The sequence below is a fragment of the Tachypleus tridentatus genome, chromosome 9 (genome assembly GCF_004210375.1).
Source record: "Tachypleus tridentatus isolate NWPU-2018 chromosome 9, ASM421037v1, whole genome shotgun sequence".
Taxonomy (NCBI): domain Eukaryota; kingdom Metazoa; phylum Arthropoda; class Merostomata; order Xiphosura; family Limulidae; genus Tachypleus; species Tachypleus tridentatus.
This window is the reverse complement of record NC_134833.1, coordinates 35,108,035-35,116,998: the sequence shown is the minus strand read 5'-3', so window position 1 is coordinate 35,116,998 and position 8,964 is coordinate 35,108,035.

The window sequence follows — 8,964 nt, the reverse complement described above, 5'->3', positions numbered from 1 at the left end:
ATTGAAACGGTTCGTAATTAAATTCAGTTGAAATATTTTGGGATCCATGCTGTTATAATGCATGCTGAACTCTGTGAAAGTAGACTCAGGATGAATAAAAAAACCGAATATTAAAACCTATCCAATTATTACAAAGAACTAAAAAGGGGAATCATATATATATATATATATATATATATATATATATATATAATTTTTTTCTCGTATACGTTTTTAATTAAAATATTTTTCAATTCAAATTCTACTTCGATGAGCATAGCTGTGGATCTATGACTCCGTGGTATTCCATCATTCGATTAGAGTAGCCCAAGAGCTGACGGTGGTGGGTGTTTAATAGCTATTTTAACTGTAGTCTATCCCTTTTAAAATTGAAGATAGCCCTCAAATTTCTAACCCCCCCCCCAAAGTAGTTGAGCTGTATGTTTGAAGGATTATGACGCTAAGATCCCGGTTTCGATAATCGTGGTTGGCACCAGTGCAGGTGGTTCATTGTACAGGCTTGTGATTAACAACGAACAAATAAAAATAAATAAATCTTTGTTTTTGGATTAAATTGCAACATTTGTTCTCAGTTTTCATGATGACCCAAAATTTTGCAACAAAAATATAAACAAACCTTGATGCAGCTTTGCACAAAATTCAAGTAACAAAAGTAAGTTTTATTATATGAGTGTTCAATGGCAAAACTAGCTTTAAAAATGTCTTATCAAACAATATTTTGATGTATTCTCTTTCTTTTTACGAACGACTGTGTAAAGTGACGGGTAACTTATGATTGTAGGCACAAAACATAGAGATAAACCTATTTACCTGTTAGACATACTTGTTTATCTGTTAAGTAAACCTATTTTCCCGCTGAACAAACATATTTATCTGTTAAAGAAACATATTTGTTCGTTGGACAAATATTTTTCTCTTGGACAAACTTATTTATCCTTTATATCGTTATCCAAACACAATGAAGTGGTTTTATTTTAAAGAACATACTATATTATGTTTAAACCATTTTTTTGTTAATTTGCTATTGTATTGGCATAAAGTACTTTCATACACAAGAATGGGCTTTTACTATAGAATTCATAAAATTACTCTTTTTACTTTTAGGTTACTTTTATAATTTTTATTCACTTAAAAACTACAAACTAAACCGTCATTTGGTATTTGAATATCATGAGAGGACGAGATGCATTCCGAGTAAACAAAACAGTGGTTTTAGTTGTTGTAACAAATTGTCTAAAGACAACTATATAACGTCTCTTAATTTCTTGAATTCATTCACCAGAAGTTTTTCATGTCTGCTTATAAATGAGGTGACAAATTATTAATAAATCAGGATTTATGAAGGAAGCTCTTACCTTTACTAGTTACACTTGACTGATACGATTTTTGTTAATCTCTCATTCTACAATTAGACAGAATCTCGTTATCTGTAATCTTCATTATTTAATCTGAGTGAACATAATTTACGAATAAAACTAATATTATTTTAAATTAGCTTCTCTCAGTTGTTTAGATATAGTTCCAACTAATATATTTATATGTTCTATATCACATCATAATAATTATCCAGAGCTTTACAATATCATTTTAGTTAGTTAGTTATCACCATTGGATTCCATCAAGGAACATAGGGCCGCAATCGCATGCGGATTCTTCAACAAGTATTTAAGTGAGTAGGTTGTTAGCCCACTACACCGAGCCGTGGCCTGGCATGACCAAGCGCGTAAGGCGTGCGAATCGTAATCCGAGGGTCGCGGGTTCGCGCCCGCGTCGCGCGAAACATGCTCGCCCTCCCAGCCGTGGGGGTGTATAAGTTACGGTCAATCCCACTATTCGTGGGTAAAAGATTAGCCCAAGAGTTGGCGGTGGGTGGTGATGACTAGATGCCTTCCCTCTAGTCTTACACTGCTAAATTAGGGACGGCTAGCACAGATAGCCCTCGAGTAGCTTTGTGCGAAATTCCAAAACAAACAAACAAACAAACAAACAAAAACACCGAGCCGTCCCTAATTTGGTAGTGTAAGACTAGAGGGAAGGCAGTTAGTCATCACCACCCACCGCCAACTCTTGGGCCGTCGCATTATAACGCCCCCACGGCTGGGAGGGCGAGCATGTTTGGCGCGACGCGGGCGCGAACCCACGACCCTCAGATTACGAGTCGCACGCCTTAGGCGCTTGGCCATACCAGGCCTATACAATATCATTTACTGGATTTAATTATATTTAATATTTAAAATACAAAATTGAAAAAAACACCATAAGGTTTAAGAGAATCTGAAATAAATATTTTTGTCTAAGTTTTCAAATATAATGTAAGTTTTTCTTAAAATATGACAAGTGTTTTATTATGTTTTCAGTTAAGAATTATGTATAGATACATTTCTTAAAAATCCATGATAAATTAAACATTCTAGGATCTTGATCAAAATATTAAACATTAAGGCGCTCTCCACTGCGGATTTACAACGCTAAAATCAAGGGTTTAATTCCCCTCGGTGGGTTCAGCAGATAGCCCGATGTGGCTTTGCTATAAGAAAACACACACACACACACACACACACACACACAAACATTAAGGCTAATGCATACGAAAAATATTATCTTTAAAATTTTAACTATTGCCTGTAAAATTAAAAGCAGAAGGAAGAAACATGATTGGCCTGTTTTAGGTGAACAAAATACAGCTAATATGAATATTGCAAATTTTTAAACTAGAAACGTAAAGTACTTTTATAATGTTAGGCTTAAAATCTTCAAGATTAGTGAAACTCGTGGGTGAAACTTTCGACTGAAGCTTCATTTGTGTTGATTATAAAAACTGAACAATGGACTATTTATGCTTTTCCTATCGTAGGAATCAAAACTCGATTTTTCGAGTTCTAAGTTCTCAAACTTACCTCTGAACCACAGGTAGACCAGAAGCCTTTTGCGTAGTGAAAAGACAAGTAAACATAATTAACAAAGTACTAGCCATTAACATTACTAGAATAATTTATTACAACTAATATACTTTAAGAGATTTCCTGGTATTTGTCATAAACAAAAGGTAAGTAATTATGATAATCTTAGGATAGGAAGATGTAATTCAATTTTAATGATCTCTTGTCTCAAAGAAATAGTTCCTTGTAGCAAAAATCTATCAAAGTCCATATACAAATTGACTGTACGAATACAATGCTTGCATCTACGTAGAGTAGTGGTTAGGACGCCTACGATGGAATCCAAAGTACTCAATGGACTATTTACGAGGTTAAGATGGAATATTTCGGGTGTGGACTGACAATACATTTACCCATGTAAGAGTATTCACTATGTGCAACGTGCTTATGTTTGCTAATTATTTATTACTAAAACAAATGCAGCAAAACTTGTGCACTTCATTATTGATTCGTTTAGGCACAAACTGTACGATAGGACTGATGTGGGGATCGAATCGTAGCTAGTTAAGTCACATAACTAGCATTTTATCATATGTAATATTTAACATGAAAAGATGCTACTTATATTTATTCACAACGCGAGAATACCAAATTCATGGAGGGGACAGAACAAATCCTTCATTGTGTTGCGTTGAACTTAACTACAGACAATTGTTTGTTTGTTTTTTATTTTACGCAAAACTACACGAGGGATGTTTGCGCTAGCCGTCCCTAATTTAGCAGTGTAAAACTAGAGTTTGTCATCACCACCCATCGTCAACTTTGGGCTACTCTTTTAACAATGAATATTGGGATTGATCATACATTATAACACCCCAACGGTTGAAAGGGCGAACATGCTTGGTGTGACGGGGATTCGAACCCACGACCCTCACATTATGAGACAAGCGCCCTAACCGAATAGTGGGATTGACCATACATTATAACACCCCTACGGTTGAAAGGGCGAACATGTTTGGTGTGACGGGGTTTTGAACCCGCGACCCTCAGATTATGAGTCAAGCGCCCTAACCATCTGCCCATGTCTGACCAAATATAGGCAAACATATTTACAAAGTGGAATGTTTCTTTCAGTCGATACAATTTGTACTTATGAAACAAAAATATTGATAAATACAAGATTAAAAAAGAGGTTTCATCTCGAGGAATTAGAATTTAACTAATTTAAATAAATTGTGTCGGTGGTGATTAAAATGTGAATTGTTATATTAGAAGTAATACGTGTGAATCGCAGAAATGAATATTTCCGTCGCTGGAGAGAAAGTAATTATTGGCTTGCAATTTACAAATACAGTAAAATTAGAATAAAACAGAGATTTCCATGTTAGATGAATACTTAAAGTATTTCTGGAAATAATTTACATATCCCAAAAGTTGAGAGAAGTTTATCAAATGTTTATCCGGTTAGTAATCCTTTTATAAATTTAAAAAGTACACTGCACGAAGATTGTGTGAAATACAAAAAAAAAAAAAAAACTTTACAGACAAAATTTCATTACGCATGCTTTCCTGACGTAAATTTTTTCTAGAATTTTGTCACGAAATTTTAACCCGAGTAATGTAAATACACGCCATCAATGTAATCATGTTATATAGAAGATTCATCCTGATTCCTGAATAGACATAGCGGACCATCATTCATGAGTAGTTAGTTTAAAATTGTGGTGTATACATCTTCGAAGATATTATTAGTATTGCATTCTTGTGTGTTTTTTATATCGCATCTTGAAAGGGTTTGTTTACGAGTTCATATAAGTTGGTTCTTTTACTTTCATATAACATCTTCCATTGCTGACCTCCTTTGATTATATTTGTAAATTATATTTTGTTTTTACAGTCGACTTCATATACTTCTATTACCTTGCACGTATTTTGTTCAAAGTGAAATAATTTCATTCCTAGTTTATCGAAATTGCGACTTTTTTCCTTGCAAAATACTCTTATCGTTTGATTATATACTCTGTTTATTTAGTAAAAAACTATTTTCAGAAGTCAATGAACTTTGCTTTTATCTTGATTAAAACCTGAACTCCCGCACCTGGTCTTTTTAAGTGTTTTGGCTTTGATGGTGGTAAAACGTAAGAAGATGAAAAAATAAAAAGAGATATTTACTACACTTTGAATATCATTACCTATATTGTGTGTGTAAAAAACAGATATAAATTAAATGCACATTAATACAATATATTTTTTGAAAATAGTTAAACAACTTGGCATTTTAGCCTCTAATCTAGCAGTGTTTTTGGATACCTATGCTACCACCTCCTTTCAAACATTGCATCAGCCCCTCTTCTCTTTGGTCATCAGTTTTAGCCTAACATCTGTGGAAAGCATTTCACTACTGAAATGGAGAAAGAATATGTATTCAAATGAATTAATATTATGTCTTGCAACTGCTAAACCTCATTTCAGATTAATACATAGCAGTACAAGTTTGTTCAATAAAGGTCCTCCTTTGTTTGGAACAGGTTTTTGCCTTTTAAACAAGAAGAACAAAAAATTTTACCACTTCTTGTGAGCGTTTATTTCTGTTAAAATAAATTAGATATTAAGTTGTAGTCGTTAATGTGACTTAAAATATTTAGTTATGTTCAGTTTGTTTGTATTGAAGTCAAGCCTGTGCTCTGCCCACCATGGATATCGAAACTTGGATTTTAGCGTTGTGAGTCCGCGAATATATCGCTCTTAGGAAGGGGCAGAGTTGTTCAGAAACGTAAGATTAGTAGCATTTCAACATTTGGTAAAAACTGAGACAACACACCAGAGCCGAATAAAAATGTCATCCTGTATGTTGTGTCACAGCAGACAACATAGGAGTCACTACTGTCTCTCTCTTTGTGTTTTGCCTGTAAGCTGATAATTATTATATTTTTATCTTTTCTTTAAAAATTACAAAGACGTACATCTAGGTGGTCCTGTGTGTAGTGTCACAGCAGTATTACATAGGAGTCACTACTGTCTCTCTCTTTGTGTTTTGCCTGTAAGCTGATAATTATTATAGTTTTATCTTTTCTTTTTAAAATTACAAAGACGTACAACTAAGCCGTATGTACGGTTTGTGGAGAAGAAGATTTACGTTTCGCGTTCCATTGGCTCTCAATTTGGAGATAGAGATGAGTTGTAAGAATGAATACTATATTCCACTACTGGTAGGTGAGAGTAGTCCAACAGTTTGCGGTGACTGCTTTTGATAGATTACTTCCCTTCCAGTCTTTTAGGTTAGAATTAAGGACGGTTGTACAAAAATAAACAAACAAATACCAATACCTCGCATCTGGACGATTTGATGCTCTGATACTAGTGAGTTAAACAACGTTTCGGCACTCTTCTGTTTGCTTTCCTCAGGTGTTGTATCTGTGTGTGTTTGTTGCGTTGTTGAGTATTAATACATTTGATGTTTTAGTTCTACAAAATATCACAAGCTTAAATTGATCTGCCTACAGAAAACCAATGCCAAAGATAGTGCCACCCAAACAAGGAAAATAAAAATAGATCGTCAGAAACAAGTAAACGTCTAAAAAAAAACAAAACGACACAATCAGAATTATAAAACAGAGTTCTGTCATGATAGTTGGTTAAAGGAGTAAGGATATTTCAAGTCGATAGACCAAGAAAAAAATAGAAAAGTTAAGAAATAAAAGTCATTACAAATAATGGCCAAATATTTAGCCTTCAACCCAGATCAAATATTAGACTCGCATCAATACTTAATGAACTACATTTCTCATAAGTCCAACAGCTCTCTCGATGGAACGCGCTCATTAGCCAAACTAGCTAAAATAACCGTTCTCAACTATTCATCAAACCACATTAATCTAATATCCACCTCACAAGTCCACCTGTGAATAGTCAACAACATGGTGTGCACACAATCGCATAAATATGTCACACCTCATTGACACAATTCTTTGACATGAAATACCAATGACAAACACATACCAAACTAGGTTATGATGCTTCTCCTATTCATCTATAAATCTCATATTAGTCCCATTACTGAACATGGTTGTAAGATTACTATTGCTATATTTGAGAATTCTCTTCAAAGGCTACAAATCTAACAGAATCGTGCTTCTAGAATTGTTTCGACTTCCCATTTACACCCTATTATATTACGTAGAAAATATCCAGGCAATACCTTTACCAACATTTAGATAAAGTACACTTGCTTTAGCCTTTTACTCTAAGGCTAAACAACAAGTCGTGTACCATCGAAAGTTTCCATGTTAACAATCACACCCTGCAAAGATATCTTTCTCCTTTCAATCGGTATAACATTTAGAATTCTGGGTTTCATTAGGTTAAAAACTAATTATAAAGATAAGGTTATAAATGTACATATGTATCTGCACCTTAGCATCATTTATTACTATTTGTTCCTTTTCTTCAATACTGCCAGTTCTTAACCTAACATGTAAAAGCTAACAGAAGATTGGATGGAAGCTGAAACGCTATAAAGCTCATCAATCTCAAGGCAGCAAATCTGTGAAAATATGTTAAACATAATATAAAAACTGACTCTAGATTGTTTTACATGTTGCACAAAGCTACACGGGGCTATCTGCGCTAGCTGTCCCTAATTTAAGAGTATAAGACTAGAGAGAGGGCAGCTAGTCATCATCACCCAACGTCAACTCTTGAGCTACACTTTTACCAACGAATAGTGAGATTGACTATAACATTTATAACGCATCCACGGCTGAATGGACGAGCATGGTTGGAGTGACGGGAATTCGAATCCGCGTCCCTCAGATTATGAGTCGAGCGCCCTAACCACCTGGCCATGCCGGGCTTCAACACCCTCTAGTGTTCTTGAAAGAACAAATAACTCTTTTTCTCGTTTCTCCAGAGTTCATTTACATTTTTAAAGCTTTAATCTTGTATTTATTAATCAGGAAATACAAGGTTAATTTAGATCAATAATAAACTTTGTTATTTTAATTTGTAGTAGCGAGTATGTCCGCAGTTATATAATATTGCACTTAACTATATTTACCTTATGTACACTTTGTTAAAAGATTAAAAGAACTCTTATTTTCTCAAGTTTTACTGCCTTGCATCTTTCCACGTTAAGAGTTATTCTGTATCTGGAGTTAGCAATCGATTGACTGCCTTTCCTTAAATTTTAAAATTTTAATCTCATTGAATTTCTCAAACGCCCTCTATATCCTCACGTTTCAATGGGGTCTTATTTGCACATCTTTTCTACTTCAAAGCTTTTCTAGACCCTTCAGCCTTAAAATCAGAATTGGGTGCTACTTTTCAGTGATATGTCTGATTTCTAATTCAAAGCGTATAGCTTTACATTTACTCTCACTCTATGTTTTACATACAAAGTACAGTCTTCTCCTGTGTATTAATACCAGTTTAAATCCTACACCACTTTACTGACAGTTTCATTTCTTAAAAGTAATATTATTCACAATATCTACCAACGGAATCTCTTCTGTTAAATAAATAGTCTTCTTATTATGAAGATATTTTACAATTGCCTAAGTTACAATTTGATACTATGTATTATTTAAATGTATCGAATGTTAAACATCGTATGTAGTAAAGATATTGTTTATAAAAAAAAAATGTTAATGGACTCCTTAGTAGGTTTTAATTTTTAAATATTTTCTACTTAAAGCTAGAACTTGAGCGACTACAGATTATATGTGTAAGTAACAATACTTCTAATTAACGTCCTCTTCACGTGTAATATTACGATATATTTATTAGGTTGTGTCAGTTTCCAGGAAATTAAATAACAACCACTTCTTAATTTGACGTAAGTGTTGGTTAAAACTTATTTGCAAAGATAACAGTAATTTGGTGCAATGTAAATTTCAAAAATGGTCTTACTGCAACTGTCAAAGGAGCCCATTTAATAAAATACACATCCTAATGGAACCTTTAGTGTTATTTTAATATAGTCATCAAATATTCAGTTGGTTGAATTAAACATGACTGGATGCATTCCGTTTGATATTGCTATATCATTATATTGCTATTAAAGAGCCCAACAGATGTGACAATAATG